Source organism: Callorhinus ursinus, unplaced genomic scaffold, assembly GCF_003265705.2.
Source record: "Callorhinus ursinus isolate GAN/ISIS: 27379988/994484 unplaced genomic scaffold, GSC_fseal_2.0 scaffold34, whole genome shotgun sequence".
Lineage (NCBI taxonomy): Eukaryota > Metazoa > Chordata > Mammalia > Carnivora > Otariidae > Callorhinus > Callorhinus ursinus.
In genome coordinates, this window is record NW_027397096.1 from 16,417,831 (window position 1) to 16,429,229 (window position 11,399).

The 11,399-nt window shown below is 41.4% G+C and overlaps 1 protein-coding gene across 4 annotated transcripts in view; it reads right to left on the reverse strand.

Annotated features, from left to right (window-relative positions):
- The window catches only part of PCTP (phosphatidylcholine transfer protein), a 27,780-nt gene that overhangs the window by 15,732 nt on the left and 649 nt on the right, over positions 1-11,399 (reverse strand). The gene's annotated exons all lie outside the window — the stretch shown is intronic.

Consider the following 11,399-nt stretch of genomic DNA (forward strand, 5'->3'; position numbering starts at 1 on the left):
AAAAACAAACTGAGGGTTCTAGAGGGGAGCGGGGTGGGGGGATGGGTTAGCCTGGTGATGGGTATTCAAGGGGGCACGTTCTGCATGGAGTACTTGGTGTTATGCACAAACAATGAATCATGGAACACTACATCAAAAACTAATGATGTAATATATGGTGATTAACATAACAATAAAAAATTTTAAAAAAGACCATTTCTAGATGCGAAAGTACAAGAGAGTTCTTTTGTTGTTGTTGTATAGAACATAGTCTAAATAAATAAATAAATAGAGAGGTCCCGGGTTTTTTTTTGTTTTTTTTTTTTCAGGTGAGGCCATATCCTCCTTTGTGAGAGTTCTGGGCTGGAGCAGGCCATGCTATACATTTCACTTTCTGTCCAGTGGCAGCTAACAATTGCTGACCCTCCCCTTGCCTAAAGGCTCTATCCTTAAGATTAAACCAAAGGCTTTTAGGTTAATTTCCATGCCAAAGCAAACCAACAAAAATGATGCTTTTAGAATGACACGTTCTTCCATGCGCTAAAGAAATGTTATTGGCTAACCGAATTTGAATAAAGCGATCCTCTTAAAATCAATGCCAAGGAGTTACATTTGGTCGAGAGGTAAACATGGTGAAGCTTTCTAGAGATCTTGAGGCTGCAAGGGTTTCCTGGCTCAGGAAGCATAACCCAGGGAAAAACACATCCTAGTTTAGGGATCTTCATAGATATGTTAAAGTACCTGGTAAGAAATGGAAGATGACATTGAAACTGAATTCATAAAACTCTTCCAGGTCTAAAAGTATATGACTTTATTCCAAGGGTTTCCAACCAGCAAATGACAAACTAGTAGATCTGAACTCCTCACGGGCTGTGCCATGGATACCCCAAAGGAAGGGCAGACAGCAGGAGAAACAGCTCCTTCCTCCCTCCTGTCCCCTCCCCTCACACATAGGGTAAGGTAGTGAGGGTTTATACATATCCACTCGTTTATTAACCATCTTTGGAAGAGAGACCATTAGGTCCCTGTTCAAACATATGGGGTCCCCATTTTCTGTACACACTGACTGAGCAGAAGGGATAATTGTTGAGATAATGATCTCAGCTTACATGAGTTAACTTTGGTTATCTGGATAAATTAAGACAAACTGTTTCCTTAAAGTGGTTCCCTTCCCCTTCTGAATTTAGTTACTGCCCTAAGTGACCTCAGTCCTATACACATCACAGAAAAGAAAAACAGAAAGCCCTCTTAGGAAGAGAAAAATAAAACGATGTGATTTACATGAATACAGAAGAATGAACTATTGTTACAACTTCCTTATACACTCCCTTCATGGAGAACTGAGAAATGCCAGGGCTCCAGAGGAACAAATGCTTGGTACCACTTCCCTGTCTATCAGTAAAATGTTCTTTTCAAGTAATGTACAGCCCGCCCAAATTCTTGGATCAAGGCACTTTTTCACCCATTCTTTCTTTCTAAAAAAGAACTCAGCAAACATACATATTTATTTTGTCTTTTTTAAAAAATGAATTTTTTATAATTGTAGAAATAATATTCATTATAGGAGAATTGGAAAATGCCAAAAAAAGAGTAAGGAAAAAAATGGCATGTAACTCCATTATCCACAAAGACCTAGTTTAATATTTGACATATTTAAGCACATAAATACTTCTATATGTTACAAAATGGGAATGATTTTAACAAGCTATAGAGAGATCACACCTAATTTAATTCTTCCATAAGTCAACATTTCCAATATTTTTAAAATATAAATATTGCTGGAATACTCTGTCATTTCATACGGACCAAGGTGGTCCATAATTCTAATTTTTTCATTAGGAAAGTTTCCCTAGAGATAAATTTTGGGGTAGAAGGTATTACCATTTTAAGGTTCTTTATGCTTTTTATAAGCCTTTAAGAAGTTTGTACCAATTTATACTCTTGCCAGTAGCACAGGAACATCTCAAAAGGACTGGATACTGTTGTTAATACAAATAATTTGATAGGAAAAAGCATGAAACTCAGCTTGATTTGGACAAAGTTTTTATTACTGATCTGTACGATCTCCTTAAAATTAGAAATATAAACTTTCTGCATATATGTCTCTAAAATTACTAGTACTTCAGTAAATGATTCCAAATAAGTTTACTGAAGAGGTTACTGGCTTTCCTGAAGCTCCTCCAGAAAACCATTTCTAAGAATGTCTCCATTTCTTTATCATGTTGTAAAACACAGTGTATACTTTTCTAATGCTCCATTTATTAATAAAATAAAAATTATTCAGTGGTAGAGAATCAGTAATCAGTGTAGAGTACAATGACCAGAAGAAACAGAAGATGTGGCATAGCATACAGTAGCTTCTTTCTTGCTAAGAGAACCTCTATGGCAATGAACACAGCTAACTTCGCAGGACTGAATATGGATGTTTGGAGCTGTAGCAGCTATTTTGTAATGCAGAGGTAACAAACAGGAGGAGGAAAAGTAAAAAGACCCAAGCGTATTACTGGCATCACTGATCAGCTACACCAGTGCCAGCAATACTGACCTCTGCCCTACTTGTTAAGTGAGAAAAATAAACCCCTTTAAGTCACTGTTAGTACAGTTTCCTGTGGTATTGCAATGACACATATAAGAGAGGAAGCTTTGTGTCATAAGATTCATATTTATATTGTGCGTCACATGGGTATTTACCATGTATGCTCAGACCACCCTTCAGAGTAAATCTGTCAATCTAGAGCACACCATACCAGATAAATACCAAAAAGTCTTAAAGATATCCTATTCAAACTCAGAAAAGAAAAAGAGAAAATTGACCTGTAGAGGAACATAAATGTGGATTACACCAGGCATCTCGTCAGAAACCAGCCATGTAGCTTTTATGAAGATGGCGCCAAAGGCTAAGAAGGAAGCCCCCTGCCCCTCCCAAAGCTGAAGCCAAAACAAAGGCTTTGAAGGCCAAGAAAGCGGTGCTGAAAGGCGTCCAGTCACAAAAAAAAGAAGATCCGCATGTCACCTACATTCCAATGACCCAAGACACTGCATGTGTGGAGACAGCCCAAATATCCTCAAAAGAGCGCCCCCAGGAGAAACAAGCTTGACCACTATGCCATCATCAAGTTCCCCCTGACTACTGAGTCAGCCATGAAGAAAACAGAAGACAACAACACACTTGTGTTCATTGTGGATGTCAAGGCCAATAAGCACCAGATCAAACAGGCTGTGAAGAAGCTCTATGACATTGACGTGGCCAAGGTCAATACCTTGATCAGGTCTGATGGAGAGAAGAAGGCATATGTTCGACTGGCTCCTGGCTATGATGCTTTGGATGTTGCCAACAAAACTGGAAAAATTTAAACTAGGTCAAGTCGGCTAAACTAAATAAAAAATTTTTCCAAAAAAAAAAAAAAAAAGAAAGAAAGAAACCAGCCATGTAAAAAGAGAGTGGAGTAAAATATATACTATACTGAAAGAAGAAAAAAGCCACCAACCTGGAATTCTATATCCAATGAAACTGTCCTTCAAAAGTGAAGGAGAAATAAGTTTTTCAGACAAATAAAAACTGAGGGAATTCATCATCAGCAGACCTATTATGGAAGAAATGTTAAAAGATGTTCAAAGGGAGGGAAAAAATTAGATAGGTCAGGAACTCAGATCTACATTAACATAGAAAGGACCTGTTTTATTGATTTCAAGCTTCTTGAAGGTATGAACTTTGTCTTACCCATCAGGTATCACCAGGGCTTAGCATAATGCCAGGCACACAATAGGTCCTAAAGACCACTTGAATGAGTACATGAACAAATAATTTGGAGTTTTCTTTTCATTAACCCAAAAGTAGCTATGGAAACATGTCTATCCTAAATGGCAAGATAAGGTTGTTAGGTCTATCTCTAAGCTTTTCTGGGTCTTAAAAACACAGTAAAAGTCCCAGGCTAAAATTCAAAGGTTTGTATTTGCACAGATGCTCCCTTTCTTATAAAAATATATTCATTTGCATAATTTCCCTGAAGGATAAACTAGCCTCACAAAATAATGTCAGGGGACGGTGAGCTTGTGAAGTAACAAACTATTCCCACGGGAGGCCCACTAGAATTCTCCTTCCACCCATACACAGTGACTCTAATGTCAAGAGCAGGTCGGAAGACCAAGCAAGAACCATATTCCACTCCACACTGCTCCAGTTCTGCCCCTGGTTCACCCTGATATTGGTATGGTATCATGTCCAAGGATCCAGAATTGTCCAAATCCTTACTTCCCCTCTCAAAGTGTCCGCAAGGCCCCATGACAATCAGAGTTTTGTTTTATTAATAGTCACCTCCCGTGAACCCAATGTAGGAACTTGGTGAAAGACAAGATGAGGCATGAAGCTTGGCTTACAGCCAGAGACAGAGTTGGGGGGTCTTACTCACCCCTCTCCCCTCAGCCCCCCAATTTAAATCTTGGGACCAACATTCTCATACAGCCTCATACCACATGCTCATCCTGAGAGAGAAGTGAGGAGAGGAAGACCTGAGGCTCTGACATATCCATCCCACTGTGTGCTCAGGAAGATGGAAAAGGAGAGGGAGAGAGAGACAGTATGAGCAAGAGAGCAGAAGAGCTAGTCTCCATCTGTAGCAGGTAGAAGAGTGCCACACATGGGTGCCTGGCATTCAGACATGGCAGCCCTGCCCACTAGTGAAATATGGCTTGATAAGTGTCTTAGGTTCAGTAACTGTTCTATCACTCATGTCGGTAACTCCTCTCAGCAGAGAGGCAGAAGGCTGAGAGAAGGGGGCAGAACCATCCTATAATCTGGGAAAGAAGACACTCATGACGCAAATCCGTTTATCTCACCTGTGGGGGTAGTACTGGAAACTTTTCATTCATTGAGGTAAATCTGTTCTCATGGGAGTTAAATCTGTATTTCCCTCCTAAAGGCCTAACTTTCTGTTACCCAGCCTGGCTAAACACAACTTTCCCAAGAGTGCCAGGGTTTTCTCTTTCAGTCAGTGCACAGTATTGAAAAGAACAGTCCTTGGAAAAGAACTGTCTGCTCCTCACCACACTCTTTGATTAGAAGACCCTATTAAGGACAAAAGCATAATGCAGGCAATCCCTTCTCACAGTGCCAGACATTCAGATTTAAAAATATTAAGTTAAACCATTAACCAGATCAGCTCAGACCACTATTTACTTGGTCTAAATTGAGGATGTGAAGCTCGGCAGGCTGGTTTCAGACTGTCTGTTGGCATGTCACAGGGTCTTTTGGGATCGTTAACACAGCACAAAGCTCCAACAAGATCTGACTGTAGATCACTGGGAATGCTTCTGTAAGTGACCTGTGGCGCTTCTTTACCAGGGGGACTTCTCAGCACAGCTCAGAGGTCAACATTCACTCCCAAGTGGCCCTAACTTAAAAATCGGGAAGAGTGAACCTTCAAACGGACATTGCTTTTGTCTTACAATATTCCTTTTTTCCACTTACCTTTCCGTTTCTACAGCTTCTCTAGGGCACTCCCCTCATCTCGACATCAGAACCCCCGCCCTCCGTCTCCCAGCACCATGCTGGATGCTTCCCATACATCGGTGATACTCAAAGTATAGTCCCTGGACTGGTAGCTTCAGCATCACTTGGTAACTGATTAGAAATAAAACGTAAACAAAAGAAGAAGAAAAAAATATAATGCAAACTTTCATGCCCCACACCAATCCACTGAACCAGAAACTGGGAGTGGGGTCTTGATTCTGAATTTTAACAGGCCCTGTGGGTGATTCTGCTGCATGCCGAAGTCTGAGTACCACACTGCCATATATCATTTCATTTCACGATTGTTGAGAGGTCAATATCATCCTGAAAGTTAACTATTGTCCTTGTTTTGAAAATGAGGAAGCTGAGATTTCATCAAGAAAAAGTAACTTTATCACCCTGCTAATAAGTGGGGACTGGCTCCTGGCTACTCTCCAACCCTAGCTTTACCCCAGTCCTGTACCCTTCCGGCTCTTCCTGGAAAACAAGGCAAGCTCGGCCTGGCTCAGGGACTCCCACTCACTGTTCCCTCTACTACAATGATTTAAAACCCAGCATGTCCACCTGAATCTCATGGGAAGCTATAACATTAAAAACAACAACAACAAATCACTTTATTATGAAACATTTCAAACACACATAAAAGTAGGGAAAACAGAAGTAGATCAACCCCTATAATGAAAGGGGAGTTTTTCAAAAGGACTACCCAAGCCCCAACCCAGATCAATTAAACCTCGGATTCCAGGATAGGGCTTGGTCATGTCTTTGGAGCTCCTCAGGTGATTCCAACGTGCTTGAGCTTTGACAAACACTCTCTGGCCATTTCTCCTCCATATCTGCATGGCTATCTCCCACTTCATTTCTATCTCCACTCAAATGTTACCTCTGCAGGGGCAGCTCTCCAGATTCCCTTATCTAAAACACAACACATCACCCCTGGCCACCACTGCCATACCATCTCTCTATCCCTTCATCCCACTTTACTTTCTTCATAGCATTTTTCACCCAACATTTCATTATATACTCTGGGTTTGTTCTCATCAGTGAATGTCATTCATTGTTTAAGAACTCATTCATTGAAACAGTAGGTGCATCTTCCTGTTCACTGCTTATCCCCAGTGTTGTGAGGGCAACAGCACACGGGAGGCATGAGATGAATATTCTCTGAATGAAAAACTGAATGATAGTGGAAATAGTGGAGATTTTAACCCAGGACGATCTGCTTCCAAAACCCATGTTCTTCCCATAATACCAAAACCCATGTTCTTCCCATAATACCCATCTGGGCTAGCTTTCCTTAGTCTCCAGAAAGAGAAAGTAGTTCTTGCCTTGAAGCAAGCTGTAAATTTGGTGCTGAGCTTATCAAAGCAGGCTGGTTCATGTCCAGTTACTAGTTCTGAGGTCTTATGTGGCTCACTTCACAACTCGTGGTCTTATTTCCATCCGTAAAATAGGAAAATAAGCCTGTTTTATCTTCCAGACTGGTTTATAGGGATAAAGGAAACTTTTATGTGACAGCATTTTGTAAATTAAATCACCATATCAAGGGAAGTTATTAACATTACAACATGAGGAGGGAAAAAGAGAGGATGGAAACAGGGCAGGCAAACAGAGTAAAGAAATGAACGGAAAAGATGAGGGTGTTGGACAGAATGGTTTCAAAGAAACTTTCAAAGTCCAAAAATTCCGTGATTTAATAGAAAAGGAGAAAATGAAAAAGTATCAAAATACTATATATCAAAAGTAGCCATCTGTCCAAGAACATGATTCAGAATTATCTGTCTACCAAAAAAAAAAAAAGCTACAACCTTTTTTAAATTTTAAAATATAATTTATTTGTTACAGTGGAAAACTCAAATGCCTCTATACTTATTTCAATCTTTTCAAAACATGTAATAATAGATGACATCAGAGCTCACCAAGGACCAACATAAATGGCTATACATGATCCAGATGTAGGACTGGCTTTATTACAATGGGGATATTCATCTACAGAATATGGTCCTCGGGGCACCTGGGTGTCTCAGTCCATTAAATGTCTGCCTTCGGCTCAGATCATGATCCCAGGGTCCTGAGATGGAGCCCAACATCTGACTACTCAGCGGGGAGCCTGCTTCTCCCTCTCCCTCTGCTGCTCCCCCTGGTTGTGCTCTCTCTCTCTGTCAAATAAATAAATAAAAATCTTAAAAAAAAAAAAAAAGAATATGCTCCTTCCACAAGTCATGATAAATACTTTGATAGAGAGGGTCCCTTTCGCATGGGCACTACATGTAAACTTACTGCTGCAAAACTCACGTAATCCAAGAAGATTTACCAGATTACCAGTCTCACTTTCCCTTTATGGGTCTTACAGATGCCCAGAAAAATTAGAGTAATTAACAAGAAAATGGGGAAAGACAGAAGGGGGGATCAAGGCACTCATCTCAATAGAGTTGAAATCTTTAGATGGCTATTAAGAAATAGGATGAATGAAGCAGAAAGATATTGATGGGGGTGAGGCAAAAGCCTTAATGCAGCACCTTCGAAAATTAGGGACCCCCTGGTGGCCCTTCAACATTAAAGGGTCCCAGATAAGTCCACTCTGTTTACCCCAGTTGTTGGAATTTAAAAAGCCAGAAAGCAAAGATGTCAGTAAGAAACCTCACCTGGACTCACCTGCACAAATGGTCAGGTAGATTAATCGAGATGAAGACTGATGACAGAGGGACCCCAGTCTTCTGGTGTGACCCCCAGTTGGGGACCTGAGGACCCAAGGCCATATGCACTCAGGTGGGTAAAATGGTTTGGGTGGGTGGAAGAAAAGACACATTAATGGTAACAGGCAGAGTGGATTAAACACCACTGGACCATAAGACAGATAAAGGGCTTTGCGGCAGATAGGTGCAGGTCTACAGAGAGTGTGGGACAAGTTGATTTCACATTTGATAAGGTGTGGTATTCAGATGAAAAGTTTTCCTAACTAGAAATTAGAGGGAATTCCCTTCTGGGAGGAAGGTAAAACATGGGACTCGAGTCAACCTGGAAAGAAAATGAGGCTTTAGCAAAGTGGGCCAGGCAGCAAATAATGCTGGAAAAAGCTAGAACCCAGTAAGGATTCTAGGGAAGGGCTCATACCCTGACCCAACAGGGCCTCTTGACATTTAATACAGATGGAAATCAAAGTGGCCCTAGATGGCCCTTCAACCTAGCTGCTGAGGCTCAAGGGCACACCTACTGGAATCCCACGGCCCTTTAAACTTAGAGAAGTTATCTGGGAGTACCTGTAATTTACATCAGTGTACCATGAATGCCTTCATCCCTAGAACAGGTTGAAATAAGACATATAGTATGGTTAATAGGGGTGGGAACTATTCTGAAGACCACTCATGTCCTCCCCACCAGAGAGAAGTGGGCCTGCTACATAACAATACACAATGAAAACAATACACAGTACAAAGCCAGTCACTGTCTCAGCTCACAGACACAAAAGCAAAAGAGCACAGGTCCATTGGAGGGGTAAAAGGTAGAGTGGTCTGGGTTGGCTAGAGGACAGGGGGGCGTGCAGATGAGTCAGGGACATAAAGCTGGAAATGTAAGTTGGGACCAAACTAGTTTAGTACAGAAAGTCAACAATTTCTGACAGTACACCTTATAATTTTTCCACTTTACAAAAGCACAAAAGCAATATGCATTCAGTAGAAACTGTACTTTGAATGTGGAATCTCGATCTTTCCCAGGGCTAGTGAAGTGTGATATGGTACCTTCTCCTATTGCTGGGCAGGGACAGTGAGCCACAGGGTCAACAACTGATACAACTGTTCTGCACCCATACGATCATTCTGTTTCTCACTTTCAGTACACTATTCAATAAACTACATGATATTCAACACTTTAGTATGAAATAGGCTTTGTGTTAGATGATTTTGCCCAACTGTAGGCTAATGAAAGCATTCTGAGCACGGTGAAGATCACCTAGGCTAAGCTATGATGTTCAGTAGGTGAGGTGTATTAAATGCATTTTTGACCTATGATATTTTCAACTTATGATGGGTTTATCAGGATGTAAACCCATCATAAGGTGAGAAAGATCTGTATAGCCTACCTGGAAGCATTTGCCTTCTCTCAGAGAGGGAACACAGGAAGGAGCCTATTTACGGCACAGGTCTGGAAGTGGATAGCTGAGCTCTGATCCTAATTCAAACCCTCAGCAATCAACCTGTCCACATACTCATTTTCGTAGAGGTAAAAAGGTGATAATTACCGTATCTTACATTAAGACTGACATGAGGCTACTAGGTATTTATCCAGAGGATACAAAGTGCTGATGGGAAGGGGCACATGCCCCCCAATGTTTATGGCAGCATTATCCACATAGCCAAAATATGGAAAGAGCCCAAATGTCCATCGACTGATGAATGGATAAAGAAGATGTGGTAAATATACACAATGGACTATTACTCAGCCATCAAAAAGAATGAAATCTTGCCATTTGCAACAACATGGATTGAACCAGAGTGTATTATGCTAAGCGAAATAAGCTAGAGAAAGACAAATATCATGATTTCACTCATAAGAATTTAAGAAACGAAACAGATGAACAAAGGGAAAGGCAAGGAAAAATAAGATAAAAACAGAGAGGGTGGCAAACCATAAGTCTGTAGTTAAGAGAACAAACTGAGGGTTGCTGGAGGGGAGGTGGGTAGGGGGATGGGCTACATGGGTGATGGTATTAAGGAGGGCACTTGTTGGGATGAGCACTGCGTGTTGAATGTGAGTGATGAATCCTTAAATTCCACTCATGAAACCAATAATACACATACATATTAACTATTAATATAGTTAATATGTTAACTACTTTGAATTTAAATAAAATAAGAATTAAAAATAAAAAGACTGACATGACGATTGAGTAAGTCAATACCTGTAAAGCACTTAAGCAGTGCCTGGAACATAAGAAAGCATGCCACGGGTGAGCTATGACACTAGTTACTCTTAGCATTAATTCCGCAACCAACAGTGCCACTGAAAGGGGAGTGGTAAGACCACAGCCTCTCCTTCAGGGGCTTGAGCAGACTGTAACGTGTAGGAGGGAAGGGATCAGGAGGGAAGGATCAGATCCTCAGAAGGCCAGGAAACTAGTTAAAGAGGTCACTGCAATTCTAGGTGAGAGGTACCATCCAAAGTGGCAGCCACAAAGGAAAGAAAAGGGAAGGGAAGGGGGCAAGACATCAGCCATGTCTGAGCAGTCGCATTGACAAAACCTGGCAAATGCCTGGATGTGGCTGGTAAGGAAAATGGAATAGTCAGAAGAATAAAGGATTTTGTCTGAAAAGATGTCCACTTTTGCACCAAGGCAACAACTGAAATTACACTCAGAAATGAATTCTGCCTGCTCTAGGCTGTGAGCTTTCATCTTGTCACACCCAGTGGCTCTGCAGCACACACGTTCAGAATGCCCCCCTACTCCTCTGCCAGGAAACCCTGATTTCACTTACCCTGCCTAAGGGTGACTTTTTAACCCGTGTGCCACGCAGTTGCTACCACACAGTGTAACTGATGACAGATCTCAGGGGCAAGGCAATCTTTCCACCTGGATAGCTAGCTACCTGGTTTCAAAGGCGTCCGGGAGCGCCTTGCTTAATAACCAACTCCATTCCTTCAACCCTTTAAGTTCATCTTTCTCCCTAAAGCTTCAGACTAAATTATTAAGTGCACCTTGCAAAGAAGGGGCGGCTGCGAAAAGAAACAAGCCACTAAAATGAGATGATAGTAGCTCCCTTCTCAGGCACGCTGCTCCCCACTCACACTATCACCCTGCACACCCACCTAGTCTCCGAAAAGCCCAGTCTCCTCTCCACCTGTATGCAAACCCTAAGGTTCGCCCTACACACACACACACACACACACACACACACACACACACACACACACA